General features: G+C 42.4%; 1 non-coding gene across 1 annotated transcript; it reads left to right on the plus strand.

The window, feature by feature from the left end:
* Positions 1 to 3,596: 3,596 nt before the first annotated feature.
* On the plus strand, positions 3,597 to 3,669 carry Trnan-auu (transfer RNA asparagine (anticodon AUU)). The gene has a single exon. It is a non-coding gene; the product is annotated as a tRNA-Asn (tRNA).
* Positions 3,670 to 6,000: the final 2,331 nt, after the last annotated feature.

The following is a 6,000-nucleotide window of genomic DNA, read 5'->3' on the forward strand; positions in this document are numbered from 1 at the left end:
CAATGCATAGACATCTACAACCACCACATGTATACATGTACATCTCATGCATATACATGTGCATGTATAGACAGCACGTTGTGATTGGCTGCCGATATATCCATATTCATAAAAGCTTGCCCCACGCACAAAACACACAGTACTGTATGCATGTACAGGCATGTACACTTGTATGTACAGAGACGACACACTGCATGCACTGCGGACGTACTGCATTGCGGATGTATTGCACTATGGACGTACTGCACTACGGACATCATGCACTACGGACATGCTGTGCACTACAGAATTACTGTACTGCTACACAACGGACGTACTGCCGGCTAAATTAAAGACTTGTTTAAATGCAGGGAGAATAGGTGCTCGGTGGCACAATGTCTGATTGACTTGGGGTGGGTATTCTGGTATTTTCGTTAAAAATAGATCGGCTCCAATTGTGTGTGTGTGAGCTCGGGCCCGATGTCTGATTAACGTGGTTATTTTCAGTTAAAATAGATCAGCTCAATTGTGTGTGTGTGTGAGCTCGGGACGGGCGGCATATGTTTTATGCTGAATTGGAACCGGGTATGTCTCAGAACCGAGCTTTTTTTCGGAACCGGAATCGAGCCCCAAATTTCTGGAACCGCCCAAGCTTAATGGAGACCTGACCCAAATTCTGTCGGTAGTGGAGAGTTTAACCAGGACGAGATGATCCGTGATCTAGAGGCACGGTTGAAAGAGGACAGTGAGGAGAGATACCGTACTTGTGGCAAGGAACTGGTGATGCGATCTGTGCTCGTTATCTTGCCTGTGATGTTTTTAGTCCATCTTCAAATGCAGATGATGATCCTAACCTCTTGTGTACTCCATGGCAATGAGTGCTGAAGCAGTTCCGTCACTCTTCTGCAATCCAGACACTGAGACAAAGATGGTCGGTCTGGATAATGTTGATTGAAGGAAGGAGCAAGAAGCTGTTGCAGATATTAGTCAACTTATCAAGTCTGTCAAAGATGGCGGTACGACAAAACTGGTATGTTTCACTTTTATGCAGATGACACGCAATTGTACATTTCGTTTGACCCTCGTAATCAATGTGAAGTTAATGATGCCCTGTCTTCCCTTTCCAACTATATTCTGAGCATAAAGAGGTGGATGGCAAATACCATGCTTCAGTTAAATGAAACTAAAACAGAGTTCTTCATTGCTGCGAGTCCCTTTTTCACGGACTTGCTAACTTCTGCGACATTTAAGGTTGGCTCTGAAGTAATTCTTCCGGCTTCAACAACAAAGAACCTCAGTGTTGTATTCGACCAATCAATGCGCATGTCAAACAAGGTTTTTTCTATATCCAGTGCTGTCAATGTTCACCTTCGCAATTTGTCTCGGATAAGATCTTTCCTTAGTCAACCAGCCTGCCGGTACGCAGTAAGAGCAATTGTAACATCAAGGATCAACTACGTTAACTCTCTGCTTGCGGGTCTCTCCTCCAAAGACACCAAACGGCTTCAACATCTACAAAACCGGGCTGCAAAGCTCATTTTCCACGCCAAGAAATATGACCACGTCTCTCCACTTATCCGTGAACTTCATTGGCTCTGTATTTCAAAACGCATCCATTGAAAACTTATCACAATTGTTTTTAAATGTATCACTGACACATATGCTCTGCTATATCTCAAAGAATTAATCCATATGTTCCAACTAAAGGAGGACTGCAATCTGTCAAACATAACAGAGTTCTGATCATCCCCCTGGTGACCGGTGTTTCTCTGCTGCAGGGCCTACTTTGTGGAACCGACTACCCTATAACATACGCCAATCATCTTCATTAGCAGTCTTCAGAAAAGCCCTCAAAACATATTTATATTACTCTAAATTTTGTTGTATGTTTGTCATTTTTTTTTCTTTTCTTTTTTCTCTCTGTGTAAAGCACTGTGATACATTTTTTGTAAGTGCGCTTTATAAATGCGTTTGTAATAGAGTGTAGTTTAGTATCTGATGATTTCTCCAAGAACTTGAGCATTATGCTCGGCCAGTTCAATCGTCTTGTTCTGAGAGATGAAATATTGCATCGAAGATCGATAGATTCCAACGGTCATGCCAGATTCCAGTTAGTGTTACCAAAGAACTATAGAACCAAAGCAATGAAAGGCCTGCACTTGGACTTCAGACATCTAGGTGTGGAGAGGGTAGTCACTTTAGTTAGACCAAGATTCTACTGGCCAAAGATGGTGTCTGGCGTAGAGGAGTGGATCCGATGTTGCAAAAGATGTGTTACGCATAAGACACCCATCAAGATCTCCGCTCCTTTGATCATTATCTCAACTACTTACCCATTGGAGTTGGTTTGCATAGATTTTTTTAAACTGGAACAGGAACGAAGTGGTGCTCAGTACACTTTAGTCATCTCCTCATCCCTCCAGATGTCCAGACACGGAGTTGCAACTTGGCCAAGTCGTTCATCCACTCGTAGGGAAGCATCCTTTTCTTGACAAACATCAATGTTCTCGTTCGCTTGATGCGAAAATCAATGGGGTCCGTTAGCTGCAACCTACGGTACAAGAAGTGTTTGATGAGATTGAAGTCATACGACCCCAAGTAAAAGTCAAGCTCAGGAATTTGTTGAGATACTCCTTCACTTTTTCGAGCGCAGATATTTTCTTGTTCTCTTCTTCCGTAACCTGTGGCGTAGCGTGGTTCTGGTCAACGCCGCCGTTTTCTTGATCAACGGCATCATTCAAGTGCCAACACACCCTCAAACTGTTCCAACATACAGTAGTAGGCCGCTTGGCGTACTTCTTAGAGGTAGTCCACCATCTGTGACACAAGCTCTTCAGTATTTCCCCTTTTCACAAAACATCTGGGAGCCTCGAGGTTTAGGATGTTATTGGCCATGACGCTGACTTTCAAAGGGACATGTTGCCAACTTTCACTGTAAATTGGCGTCTGCATTGGGCTATATATTGCCGGGGATTGGTTGAAAGTAACTTTCAAAATCAAAGTAGCTCTGTAGGGGTAGTAAAGCAGCGCTTCATCGATGTCGATTCCCTTGTGGTAGGCGCCATCAGGGAATTGGTGCAACACACTGACGTTGCAAAAGACTTTGTGTTGGTGTGGTCGTGGGAGCGTGTAAATGCTTGGTTGCATTTGGAGCATGTGTAGCACCTACTGTAGTTGTCCTTGTCCCTTTAGAAGTGACTGAAAGTGTTCTTTTCGACAAGTGTTGATACTGAATTGTGAATCGGGGTTGTACCATGAAGGGAACGCAGGTCCTCGGGAGCTAGGTGTTACACAGCTTTTGTTGCACTGAAGAAGTAACAAGTATCATGATTATCAGCGAAGTGTTGGATCAGCGAATTGTTGGATCTCTCTGGCTCTAAGTTGCCACCAGTTGTTTTTTATTTCTCTGATTTTTTGGGGGGCATAAGTTCTTTGTAGGTTGTTTCTGGAGTTGACACATGTTTTGTGAATGGTAGTTTTTAGATACTGCCAGTCATCCACAATGCTTTTGCACTGACGATTTGAAGGTAAGCAAGTCTGTCAGTTGACAGTTGTATGGCTTCTGACTGGCACCCCCGAACAAAGATATTGACAAAATAGGGACACCGCCAATATAGGGCTAGATAGCTCAGTTGGTAGAGCGTCGGCACATTAATCCGTAGGTCGTTGGTTCGAATCCAACTCTAGTCAATTCTTTGTTCAACCACAAAAATCATTTACAAATTTACCCAGTCAGTTTTCCTTGTGGTTTCTATTGATATCTGAACAAAAAGTCGCATCCCCTTAAGGTGATCCCCTAGCTGCCGCTTCCCAGGTTGTATCGTAATTTGGGTGTGATCCCTGGCTACACGGCAGTTAAGGGTTGTTTGGCTTCTGACTGGCACCCCCAAACAATGATATTGACAAAATAGGGACACTGCCAATATTGGGCTAGATAGCTCAGTTGGTAGAGCGCCGGCAAGTTAATCCGGAGGTCGTTGGTTCGACTCACACTCTAGTCGATTCTTTGTTCAACCACAAAAATCTGTGATAGTTTGTGTTAGAATAATCCGCAGCTGAGGATCTTGACGACTCTGAGTATTGTATATCCTCTGAAGACTTTTGGTTTGACAATGTTGTTTCCTTGCGGAGCTAATGAACAATATAGATCTCACTACACGATGATCATTCCAGCGATCAGCCGCAACTCTCCAGGAAATCTGACATGTCGTCTCCATGCATCCTGAGATCTCGTGCATTCCTTGGCCATGTGGGCTTTGTCAATGCTTTTCGAGATATATGATGGTGGGCGTATATGATGAAACTAAGGCCTTGCAGGCTCGAGCCTTGTGCTGAACCCACCTGGCACCATTGCCTTCTGCGGTTTTCTGACACTTTCGTGCATGGTCTTAGCTTCCTTTAAATAAGATAACAGGGACCTTTAGATTCAAGTTGTCACGAAGTGAATTAGTTTTGAGAAACGACTATTTTGTACAAAGTTAAGTTTGCGTTACAGAGTAACAAGATTTTGGGTTTTATGGCCAATGGGCCCGTAACGTTCGTAGACTTCATTTTTATGAATGAGAGTTACGTAAGGTTGACAGAATCGTCTGTGATTGGCTGTAATTTATATGGGGCCAGTAGTGCTTCTGTTTCGATGATGCACCCCTTTTTGTAACAATACATTGAAGTCACGGGGTACACCTTTTCGCGGGTTTCAAAAATCTTTCGTCTGGAGAAAATGTTAATTGGGTTGGCACTTGCGACTTGAGATCGGGGCCCAATTTCATAGAGCTGCTTAAGCAAAAGATTTTGCTTAAGCAAAAAAAATCATTGCTTAGTAAAATCAGATTACCGGCCAAGACTCCACTCAATTGTAATGCTAAGTAAACAACAGCTTAATACTAGTCATAAGCAATGTATATAGCAGGAAATTTTGGCCAGTAACATGTGTAAAATAAGGGAGCTATTTTCGTGCTTAAGCAAATTTTTTGCTTAAGCAGCTCTATGAAATTGGCCCCAGAGGAGAGGACGTGGTGTTTGTCAGCCTCGATATTAAGAGCCAGTTAGTGAGAACTGAGCTGTTGCCAGATTAAATTCTGTGTATTCTACTGTTTGAGCAATTGAGTGCTACGAGTGTATCAAGTGCGACCTATTTTTCAACTTATCATTAAGCATTTCCATTGGCGTACAACTACTATACTACTCATAGGCCAGGATCGAAAGAATGACCTGGTCCCAATCTGGGAGAAGAAACCCCACTATTACCCGTGAAGGGAGAACCGCACATGGTGGAAGAGAGAGATAGATGTAGACAAACCGGAAGGACGAAACGAAAGAGTTGTTGTAGACGAGAAGGACTTTTGGTATTCGGCGGGCCTGGTGCCGACACTCCACGTACCGCACCCCCAAAAAACACTACGGGTGGAGCCTCCGTGGTGACAACGTCTATAAGCAAATTGTGTTTTAGTATTGCTCTCTTGTATAAATAATAATTATTGTGTTGTAAATAGGGAGATTTGTGAATAAATGTAAATAGTTTCATTCATAAATGCATCTGTGGATATTGTGTGTGATTGACCCTCTCCTGTGTGTGTATCAAACAAAACTACAGAAGGTTATGTCTTTGCTAAATTCAAATTCCGGGATGTGACACAAGTGAACGTAGACCTCGTTCACGTCGACCACAGTTGTGTTTTTTTCCAAGTGACGTCATAACCATAGTTTAGGGGTCATGACGCTATGGGGCGCGAATGTAAAAAAAAAATATTAAACGCAATTGTTTACATACAATTAATTATAAAACACATACTTATTCATGCATTATTATTTTTTACCTTTATTAACAATAAATGTTAAACCACACAATAATACATGACACACACCGAAAGCATAGAGAATCACACCGGATTCACCAACTAAAGACAGTCCAACACATTGCAACAAACAAACACTGGTGTTGAATAGCTCACCATTACCCTCCATTTTATTATAGCTGAATAATTTTTGTATATTTATTTTCCATAAATAAAGTGTAAAATA

The sequence above is a fragment of the Asterias amurensis genome, chromosome 10 (assembly GCF_032118995.1).
Source record: "Asterias amurensis chromosome 10, ASM3211899v1".
Classification (NCBI taxonomy): Eukaryota; Metazoa; Echinodermata; class Asteroidea; order Forcipulatida; family Asteriidae; genus Asterias; species Asterias amurensis.